This window comes from Sapajus apella, unplaced genomic scaffold, assembly GCF_009761245.1.
Source record: "Sapajus apella isolate SASKATOON/1434 unplaced genomic scaffold, GSC_monkey_1.0 scaffold10, whole genome shotgun sequence".
Taxonomy (NCBI): domain Eukaryota; kingdom Metazoa; phylum Chordata; class Mammalia; order Primates; family Cebidae; genus Sapajus; species Sapajus apella.
In genome coordinates, this window is record NW_022436950.1 from 15427950 (window position 1) to 15439674 (window position 11725).

The 11725-nt window shown below is 42.2% G+C and overlaps 1 long non-coding RNA gene across 1 annotated transcript; it reads right to left on the reverse strand.

Annotated features, from left to right (window-relative positions):
* Nucleotides 1-9238: 9238 nt before the first annotated feature.
* LOC116551466 lies at nt 9239-9977 on the reverse strand. Its single transcript, XR_004268952.1, has 3 exons — nt 9899-9977; nt 9708-9807; nt 9239-9322 (listed from the first exon to the last, which is right to left on the reverse strand). It is a non-coding gene; the product is annotated as an uncharacterized LOC116551466 (long non-coding RNA).
* Between the last annotated feature and the right edge of the window lie 1748 nt (nt 9978-11725).

Below are 11725 nucleotides of genomic sequence, written 5' to 3' on the forward strand. Positions count from 1 at the left end.
ATTTCCATAATAAGTTCTGGAACTGTCTCCAACTCCAAACTTCAATATTGAATGTCTATTTCCTTATCCTTTTCTAAGAATGACTTAGCATTGTCTCAAGTGACTCATCAACAAGATGCCAACATTCTCTCATTTTCTCTTATCTTTGAGGCAAGAGTCTTAGAGAAGAGCAAATCTGTGTAAACTGCATTTAATTTTTCTCTACCTACACCCCACCCTGGGGAACCTGGGAGCAGGGATTGAGGAGGCATTGCTTCCTCTGGTTGAGAATCATTAAGGAAAAAGTGAGAGAGGAAAGCAGGAAGTTCTGAACTCTGAACTCTACTCAGGAAAGCAAATGACAATTTTGGAGGTGTCAACTTTTGCAACAATTCTGGACAGTTTATTCTTAAGAACTCAGGAAGAACTAGTGAGTCAGTCATTATTTCAAGTTTCCAGTTGTAATTTTCTTAACCACTTTATTTATAAATGTTCCTCATGACTCCAGAACCAGTGAATTCTATCTCTGAGTTACATAGTAAATGTTCATCCAGCAGACAGGTTGCATATGACTCCCACTGGCCATGGAATCAAACTGTTCCTGTCATCACTATTTTGGTTCCTGCAGTGACCCTAACTACCTTGTAAAGCTGGACAAACTGTCTAGATTTGATGTAATTGGTGATGAAATTGGTCAAAGAATATTTAGGATGATATCACATCCGGAAAATCTCTTGCAAAAGAAAGTACTTTTAGAGGAAACACAAAAGGATTTTGAAAACACTATTTGAGTAGTACCACTACGGGATTTTTTTTTTTTTTTTTTTTTGTCTAACAGAAAATGCATCTGAAAGTCATTTCCCCTAACTGTCTGAGAAGGCATGTGGGATGAATGAATAAGTCCTGCTGTTCTTCAGAATGACCTCACCATGGATGCTGGCATGGCCACCCCAGCAGTGCCCCAGGGCATCTGCCTGGATGAGTGGTTGTCACTTTTCTTCCCTAACCCTGCCCTGGACCAAAGCTCTTCCTCAAATTTGTAAACTATGGAATCATGGCATCATTGGTATTTACCATTCGTGCTGGCTTTGGCCCCTGAGGGTGGGTCTCTGTCTTTAGATTAACAAAGATCAATCCAGAGCAAGACTAGGAAGAAAGAGTGAGGCTTTCATGTGGCATTAAATGGGCTTCCTTTTTCTGTCTTTGAGGAAATAAACACACAAACAACGAACAAAACAAATGCAATAACTTTTAAAATTTTCAAATTAAAAAGATATGAAAGAGGTTCCCCGAGATGCTAGTGTTGCAGGGCTTTCACTTAGTTCAGCTAAAGATGGGGTCCTTGACCCATGACCACAAGGTTTAGGCTCGCAGACGATTTGAAATGTGAGTAAAACAGGGTTTTATTGGGTGAAAAGGAAAAAAGGGGGGACTATGGATTTTCTCCAAGCATAGAGTTCCTGCTAGAGCACTTCCTGTTTTGCAGTTTGAATCCCCGATTTCACACAGGAAGAGGAGGGGCCAGGCTCCTCCCCACTGCAAACAGCGCATGTCTGTGACTCCACCCCAGTGCACATTGCCAGTTGGAGTTTTTTCAGAGACACCCCCCTCCTCACCTGGCTGTGTCAACAGTGGTTTGCTACAGTGGAATAATTGCAGTCAAGAAAAAAAGGACAACAGGAGTTTAGAGTTGAATGTGTGTCTTTGGATCTCACTAGTGGTGTGAATTGAGGCAAGCTACTTGTCCTTTCTGAGCCTCTGCCTCCTCACCTGTAAAATCAGGGACTACTAGTGCCAATCCCACAATATTATGGTGGAGATTAAATGACATAATGTGCCCATCACAGTGTTTCACATATGAAATGTTATGTTCAATCAACGTAGTTCTCTGTGTCCCCTCCTTCTAGATTCTGAAATGTACTTTGCATGACTATTCCTGAAATGATGAAGCCCTTTTCCTCCTTTCCGCAACATTCATCTTGAGTTGTAGATAAAGAGAAGTAAACATCTGACTAGGGTAATGACGTCTAGTTTAAAATGAAAGGATAAACTTCTTTAGTACATTCTCTTTTAACTGTGGTATGTAATCTCCAGAAAAAAACTACATTTTATGAGCTATGAATCTGACTCATAATTACTGAAGTTTCTTAGACTAGCTTCCAAAATATGATGTATTTTCCTACTATATATCTAAGCATCACTGACTTACATAATCTTTTTCCTCCACATTTTTGACAGTCTTTTCTTTCTCCACATGATTGAAATCTTTGCTCTAGCAGATGCCAAATTGTCACAACTCTAATAAATTTCTCACAAATCTATCTCACTTCTATCCAGGATTCGGCTCAATCTGACTCGTCACCAGTCAACCAACAGACTTCAAGGCAGTCCTTACTAGAGACGATCCGTACTCCCCCACCTCCTGTCAACCAGTGTGTATAAATTACTAAAATGCATGTCCAAAGAGGACTTAAAATCTTCCCACAGCAATACTCTATCCTGAGTTCCAATACAGTTCCTTGGCCTTCATAACTAACCAATATGCAGAAAGAGAAAATGAACACAGAATTTTGCTTGTAAAATAGATGGCTCAGAGTGCCTACTTTTGACTGAGAAAGCAACCTCAGTTCTCTACCCATCCCTGAATCTGTGCCCTTATGTGATCTTGCTACTTCTCCCATCAAGAGTATAGTCTGTTTTCCTGCTCCTTCAATCTGGGTTTGCCTTTTGATTTACTTTGGCCAAGAGAATGTGCCCTTGCCTTTGAACCAGGCTTTATGAGACCTTACAACACCCCTGCTCTCCATTCTCTCTGTCATGAGAACAAGCCTGGCCTACGTGGCTGGAGGATGAGGGACCATGTGGAGCAAAGCCAGTCATCTCAGCCAGGACCCTTCCACATGAACTAAAAGCCAGTGTATGGTCAGACTTATGAGTCACCCCCAAGCAAGAGAAGAAGAACTACTTATATAAGCCCAGCCAAGATCAGAAGAACTGTCCAGCCAAGTCACAGAATCATGAGCAAAAAAAAAAAAAAATTTAAAAAGTTATTGTTTATACCACAGAGGTTTTGTGGTTGCTTGTTATGCTGCCTAATTGTGCATAGACAACTGATAACGTTAACTAACAAAAAATATGATGGGAGCTCCTCGGGTAGTCAGGGAGATTTGTAGAGCTACTGCCTTGGGATGAGAAAGGAGAATTTCTGTCTTTGTCTGCAGTAGAATGGAGACCTCCATGTGTTCATAGAATGCCTGGAACAAGTCCTATGCCTGAGGCTTAATGAGGTTATGAGTTAGACTTTTTGTCTGAAGGGTCTTACTCCCTGCTATTTGAGGACAGGTAAGCCTCTGAGGTCAAGATTCTCCAGCTAAGGCACAGATAAGCAGGGAGCTGAGAAGATGCAGGGATCAGGCAAAGTTCTGTTGCGGGACTTTTCCTTAGCTCAGCTAAAGACAGGGTCCTTGTCACAGGGCTATGAAAATTCAGTCTTGCAGACAATTTGAAGGGTGAGTAAAGCAGAGTTTTACTGGGTAAAAAGGGAAACAGGTGTGCCTCCCACCTCGCACTGTGAATCTCAAGTTTCACACAGGAAGAGGAGGGGCCAGGCCCTTCCCCCCTGAAAATGGTGCAGACTTCCATGGCTCCATCCCACTGTTCATTCCTCCCAGTGCGCAGACCGATTGAAGTTTTGCCAGGAGCCCTTCCCACCTGGCTGTCTCAGTTCCAAGATGCCTCTTGTTGGAGCATGGACTTTCTTGAGGGACTTAGGGGACAAAAGTGACATAGGTTTTTTTTCATCAAAATAAAAAAAAAACTGTTATAGAACCAAATGTGAAGTTCAAATATATTTTTACAGTAAATCACAATCACCCATTCTCTCTTCTTATTATGGATTAAATTTTGTGTCCGCTTTCCCACATTTACATGTGGAAGCTCTAATGGCCAAAGTGATGGCATTTGGAGATGGGGATTTTGGGAGGTGCCTAGTTTTAGATGAAGTCATGAGGGTGAAGCCCTCTTGATGGGATTAGTATCCTTGTAAGAAGAGGAAGAGGCCAGGGGTGGTGGTTCACGCCTGTAATCCCAGCACTTGAGGAGGCCGAGGTGGGTGGATCACCTGAGGTCAGGAGTTCAAGACCAGCCTGGCCAACACAGTGAAACCCTGTCTCTACTAAAAAATATAAAAATTAGCTGGGTGTGGTGGCAGACACCTGTAATCCCAGGTACTCGGGAGGCTGAGGCAGGAGAATCACTTGAACTCGGGAGGCAGAGGTTGTAGTGAGCTGAGATCACACCACTGCACTTCAGCCTGGGCAACAGAGCCAGACTCTGTCTCCAAAAGAAGAAGAGGAGGAGTCTGGAATTTTCTATCTCTCCAGCATGGGAGGAACCAGCAAGAAGTTGGCTGACTGCCACCTGGAAGAGGGCCCTCACCAGGACCTGACCAGGCACCTTGATCTTGGACTTCCAGCCTCTATAATGGTGAGAAATAAATGTCTGCTGTTTTAGCCACTCAGCTGATGGTATTTTGCTATGGCAGCCCATGCTGACTGAGACATTCTTCTCCCAGCCAGGGGTTTGCTCTCTTCTGCCATCACATTAATATTTTTAGGAAATTTTTAAAAGTACTAGTCTGGCTTCCAAATTTTTCTTTTGTGCTTACTACTCTCCCATTAATAAAAGGCTTTATTATGCCCTTTGCCATATCATAAAGCCACTTCAAACCCTTTTAATATAGTCTATGGTTGACGATTATCAAACTTTACAGATCAGGGAATTTTTAGAATTAAATTTTGAATTATGTGTTATACATGCTTTCTTAATCTTTCTATGTTCCTTATGGACTAGTTGACTCCCCGTAAGAAAAGGGGAGGTGACTGCTCATCCATTGAGAAAACAGATATTTCACATTTGAGGTCGGAGGGATGCCAGGCTCAGGTGAGTATCTGACCCTGCGTTCCATCCATTAGTTTCTTGTCCTGACCAGCAGTAGAGAGCTCTATTATTCTGCTGTTCTGGGAAGCCAATTTGGTTTTCAGTCCCTCAGCTGTTGGGGACTTCAACTGTCATTATAAGTGTGTCCTCACTTGTTATGAGTTGAATTGTGTTCCTTCAAAATGCATGTATTGAAGCCCTAGCCTCCAGAGCCTCAGAGTGTGACTCCTGTGTATTTGGAACGGGCCTTTAAAGAGGTTATTGAGTTCAGACGAGCCTATTAGGGTAGGCCCTAATCGGACATGACTGGTGTCCCTACAAAAAGAGGCAATTTGGACACCAAGGACCACCAGAGATGCGTGCACAAAGAGGAAAGACAACGTGAGAACACAGAGAGACGTCTAAAAGCCAGGGAGACAGGACTGCCTTGGAAGAAACCAGTCCTTTTTACATCTTCATCTTCGACTCCAGCCTCCAGAAGTGAGAAAATAAATTTTTGGTGTTTAAGTCACTCCACCTGTGGGATTAAGCGGCCTGAGCCTACTAGTACTTTACACTAGGAAATCAGCTTTAGTTCTTCAAGTGTCTATAATTTTTGGTTTTCTTAAGTGCTAAGAAATAGAAAAGTGTCTCTCATATTTCTCATTAAAAACTACTGCTTGGCTCACCATCTTTGACCTATAGTCTCCAGAATGACCTTCATGGTCTGCAAGTGTTTGTGATACCTTGTTTATCAAGGCATGTTGCTACTGAGTATTAATACTCATCGGGGGAGAGAGTCAAAGTCTGACTACGTGTACCCAAGTACACTTATCAGGTTAACCTGGGTGCTTAGGAAACAATGACTAGTGGCCCAATCTCTCTCTCTTTCTCTCTCTCTCTCTCTCTCTCTCTCTGTGTGTGTGTGTGTGTGTGTGTGTGTGTGTGTGTGTGTGTATCCTCACAAAGTTCCAGCAGCATTGCCTTGGGGATAGGAGAACAATCTTAATACTCTGAGATGTTGGCATGTCATGAAGGGAGGACAGAGCCACCGGTCAGAAGCCTAGGTAGGGACTGTGGAAGAGGAAGTAAGCAGGGCCTTGTTAAAGAGATAGATGGGACCAGGTGGAGTGGCTTGCACCTGTAATCCCAGCACTTTGGGAGGCCGAAGCAGGCAGATCACTTGAGGTCAGGAGTTCAAGACTAGCCTGGCCAACATTGTGAAACCTCGTCTTTACCAAAAACACAAAGATTAGCCAGGTGTGGTAGCACACATCTGTAGTCCCAGCTACTCGGGAGGCTGAGGCTGGAGAATTGCTTGAACTTGAGAGGGAGAGGTTGCAGTGAGCTGTGATTGTACTACTACACTCCAGCCTGGGCAACAGAGTGAGACTCCATCGAGAGAGAGAGGAGAGAGAGAGAGAAACAGAAACATGGGGGAAGTCATTGGCTAAAGTTGCAGCCTTACCTTCGCTGGAAATCCATAAGCTTCAGGCTGGAAGAGTTTACTTGGACAGTGGGAGGAAAGGGATTGGAAAAACAGGAGGATAGGGTTACTCTCAGGTTGGTTAGTGACTGCAGCATTTTATTTTAGGGGTCCTGGTCTCACAATAAATTATTTTTGGTATAAGTATGCCCCATGACATATTTAGGACATGCTTATCCTAAAATTATTTGTTGTTTATCTGAAATTCAAATTTAACTGAGGATCCTAAGTTTTATATGGCAATCTTACCCAGGAGCCGATTCTCCATATAGCCAGGGAGATCTTCATAAAATCACACAACTTCGATGAGCCAAGCCTTTCATTCTCTCTCAAATTCAAGATCCGAGGCTTTGCCATGATCTACAAGGGCGGTCATGCTCATGTCCCCAACATATCTCCTTCCACTCTCTGCCTTGCCTATTACAGTCTTTGCTCAAAAGTCACCTACTCCGTAAGGCCTTTCCCAGTGAACTTCTCTAAACTAGCCAGCTTCCCCTGATAAGATTTGTGCCTTTATTCATAGCACAAATGACTTGTGAAATGTGATGTGCCCATTTGTTATTGGATATCTTCCTTATCAGAGTGTAAGCTGTGCAGGCTGAATCTGCATTCCACGTTTCTTGCTTCTGTATTCTCAGCACTTGGAGATCTACCTGACGAACGATGCGTGCTTAACAAAGAGTTTGGAAAGAATAATTGAACCTGGACATCATAATCAATATCCAGCAAAACTTAGCACATTGGTGCCAACTAGCACTTAGTAAACTGGAATCTGCCGATAATTTTTAAGTTAATTAATTAAAAATAATTCTAAAGATTATTAATGTTTCTAGCCTCCTTGGAGAATCAACAAAAACAAGAGTTAAGAAACTTTTGCTGGAAAAACAAAACTACCATTCAGCCTAGTAATCCCACTCTGGGTATATACCCAGAGAAATAGAAATTGTTCTATCATAAAGACACATGCATATGTATGTTTATTGCAGTACTATTCACAATAGCAAAGACGTGGAATCAACCTAAATGTCCATCAGTGACAGACTGAATAAAGAAAATGTGGTGTATACACACCATGGAATACTGTGAAGCCAAAATGAAAGAATGATATCATGTTCTTTGTAGAAACATGGATGGAGCTGGAAGCCATTATCCTTAAGAAACTAACACATGGACAGAAAACCATATACTACATGTTCTAACTTGTAAGTGGGACCTAATTGATGAGAACACATGGACACTAAGAGAGGTATAGCAGACACTGGGGCCTACCTGAAGGTGGGAGGAGGGACAGGATCAGGGAGAATAATGGGTACTATGCTTAGTATCCGGGTGGTGAAATAATCTGTACAACAGATCCCCGTGACATGCAGTTTACTTGTATAACAAAACTGCACATGTACTCGTGAACTTAAAATAAAAGTTTAATAAAAAAAGAAACTAGCTGGAGAAATTAGTAAGAAAGATTGAACAGAGCATTACATGTGGATGTTCAACCACTGTGTTGAATGCATATAAAATTTCTTTTTTAAATGTGTTTGCATTAAAAAAACCCTTGCTTGTTTCTTCATTATGTTAATTTGTTCCAACTCTACGTTTTATAATAGAGCTTTCTTACATTTCCATAAACACGGATAAATATAAGAAATATTTCTTATATTTCCATATGGATAGCTCAAAGTGTACTTTTTTTCCTCATCCAGCCCAATTTTTCTGAGCTTATGTATCTTTTAATGGACTGCTTTCTTCTTCGTCTCCTGGGTGGGAAGACATTTCATTTTAACTTTTATCAGTTAGAAGAAATTCACAAAAATAGCTTTAAGAGCCCAATGGAAAATGGAAGTATAAGAAATATTAAAATCTGTAAGTCTAAGTAACCGTAACTCTCATCTTTAAATGAAAGGGGGGAATTCAAAGGCCCAGTCAAAGCAAAATTTAACAGGGTCTTTTGGGTAATACATTGCAGACAGCCTGTGGAACCGAAATCAAGATGAACCTTCGAAATGCAGGAAGTCTGGTCCTATCCATTTTGCATTCTTGTTTTGGAGCAATCGACTGTAACCTTCAAAGTATAATGAATGAATTGTGTTGCATCACAGAGAGGGTGGGAGTGGAGGGAAGAGGGAAGATTTAGGGGAAATGTCAGACTTGAGTGGGAGCTAAAAGCCTGTGATTGCATTCATTTGCTTCATACAGCTGAGGACTGCAAGCAAACGGAGCTGGGATACACTGAAAGAGATGGAGAATTACATATTTTTTCTTAATTAAATGTTTCTTGTGTTTTCCTTCCTGGCCTTTACTGGTATTTATTTTTCCCTACTTGTATTAAAGCAGCATGACATCCTCTATGGGGGAAAATACAGAGTTTCTTTTGGTTGTATGGAAATATTTACTGGCAGCCGACAAGAATATGTTTCTCCAAAGAGAAGGCTGCATTTGTCAAAGATTTGCTTGAATTCTGCCTTCCTTGCTGGGAATAGTTATTTACTCTTAATTAGCCCTAAATACAGTTGAGTGGAGGAAGGCCCTTATTTTAACTGACTGACAGTGATTAAAACGGCAGTTGATGGGGATGGATCAGAGATCATCATCGATAATAAAATCTGACGATAGGAACAACATGTATTTTATGTTCCCATAAACACAGATTTAGTGAAAGTAAGCCCACATAATAGTACTCGTGGCAGAGGCTGAATTGCTCTGAATTTAATTTAGAACAACAGAAAAGATCCAGTATGAGCTGCAGGGCACCAGGCTGGGTTTCAGCTTGGGGGAGGCATCTGTTATGAGAACTAAAGCCATTTCTGCATTTTGTACTGCATGCCTTCCATTTGGGGAGAACCTCATAAATATCTGGGATTCTCTGAAGGTGAGCTCACCTTTCCAGAGTGTCAGCATAGTCAAACTGTCAGCTAGCCCACAGCACTCTCTTGACCACTTTATCTGTCACAGAGATACACACATTCACAACTTGATGGCCAATTTAATCTCTTTTTATAATCTAAGTGAATTATCCTGGACATTTGTTACCCTTGGGCTACTATCCCCCACTGTGAGGATCACGAAAGGGAAGGATTTACTTCCAGTAGAGATGGGAGGGACACAGTGATGGCTCCCATCTCCCCACAACTTCCTGACTTCCCTGGATCATGTAGTGGTGGGGTGGTGGAGGAAGTCTACCTCTCATGGCTACACTCACCTAGGCTTGCTTTCCACCACCTTGGGCCTGGACCTGCACCGTAGTGTTTTACTTACATAACTTTTTGAAGTCAACACACCCCCAGGGCACATCCCCAGAGCACACAGAGGTTTCTCTAATCACGCTTACCTGTCAGGACTGTTCCTACCCCGCCTGTGACCTCTTGCCCTGGAATAAAGAGTGGAGGAAGTCCCTCTCCATTTCAGTTCCGAAGGGATGCCCACGTTTCCTGTCCCAGGATGAGTGACAGTTCTTTTAGTGGAAACAACCACCACCACCCCCACCCCCGCCCCCAGCTTTATTATGAATGCAAACCTTACCCTTGCAGTTTCTGGCAATCCTGATCTAGACACAGCAAATGAATTTGCTATTATATAAATCCGCCATTATTTAAATTAGATCTCTAGTCAGAAAAGCTGATCTCATCCCTCACACCCTGCCTGCCTGGAAGAAGGGAGCAGTGTCCTGCATGCTCTTCCATGCTTTGCCAGCCAGAGCTCCCACAAAAGCAGCTTTCCTGTGATGCCTCCCTGGGCGCAAAGTCTCTGATGCCACCAGGGTGAAGGTTAGCATTTTGCTAAGCTGAGTTTTCATACTCAGACAAGGTGGGAATGGAATTAAGCTCATTCATTTTACTTCAGGAAGAATTAAAAGGTAAGATTGCTTTCTCAGAGACATTTTGCAAACACTAGCAGTTTCCAACAGTGACTTTGGTTGGTTTCAATGATTGACTTATGGACCTCAGAGGAAAAACAAGGTGACCAGCTGAGTTACATAAACCTATTCAAGTTAACCAGAAAAACCCAACACCTTACATCTCCAATGTGAAAATTTTTATCATAAGAATTGTTAGAGACCTGCTCCTCGCTATTTGCCAGGTTAAATCCCCATCCCCAGGAAATATATGTGAAGATTTAAGTCAGATCTGCCACCCAGTGCAAAAATAACCCCAGGCCACACTTCCCCAAGAAAATTCAGCGATGACAAATAAAGTACAATTGCTATTTTGTAGAACAGCTTCCATAAGTCTCTCTTGGCCCTGGGGAAATGAGCAAGATGTTCTTTGTGAAGTTCATACTGATTAGACCAAATGCAGCCAAAGGAAATCTTATGTCTCTTCCATCTTTCTACGCCCCATCTCTGGTGGATAAGGCAGGGCTGCAAATAGCCTAAAATATACAATCACTATAATTTCAGGAAGCGAAATGTCTGAAATGACCCTTTGGAGAAATTACAAATAGAAATATATGACTTAAGTGAGAAGCCAATTCTGTGGGGGAAAGGACTGTTTGGCAGTCACTAATGGAAGAAATTTAACAGCACTCACTACCTGGTCTCAGCTCGCAGGGTGCTTGGCAGAGTGAGGCCCCAGTGGACCACATGAGGCTGGTGTAGAGATAGGGCTGGCTTCTTGTTCCAGCAAAGTAAATTGGTCTAACTCTATGCCAAGGTATGTGACTTAGGGGGTTAACCCATTCTTGCTGATGGGAGAGCCATGTGCTTGGTACATATTCAGGACTCAATAACTTGCTTATTGTTATCATCAGGGAGTTTTTAAGCTCCTCCCTTTGTTGCAACAGCATGGAGATGAGAAATACCCTAGAGACACTGTGGATATTTTTATGGGCATTTCTAGAGCTTCTTCCCCACTGCTGTTTTCCTTGCTTTATTCATGTCTTTGTGCACAGGGCCCCCATCACTCTGTATTTCTTGCCCTGTTTTATTATCTTCCAACACAGTGATTGACATAAAATCTGCTAGACGCCTACTTCAGTGTTGTCTGTCTTTTCCAACTAAAATATAAGCTCCATGGGGTAAGAGGAGGCTTTTCATCTTTAGTTCATTGATGTAGCTCCAGTGCATAGAATAGTGCCTGGAGGATAGAAAGCTCACAAGTAACATTCATTGAATAAATAAACAAAAAACAAATTTCAGGGGGACTCTTCCATCAGCAAGAATGGATAACACCCTAAGTCACATACCTTGTCATAGGCATTTAGAGCAATGTTCCTTTACTGAGCCCTGAATATGTACCAAGCACTATGCTATGGCTAGCATTTTGTCAATCCATTTATTGACACCATAGTTGGAGAGGCCCAGAGAAGTTAGGTGGTTTGCTGGAAGTCACACAGACAAGGTGTAAGTGC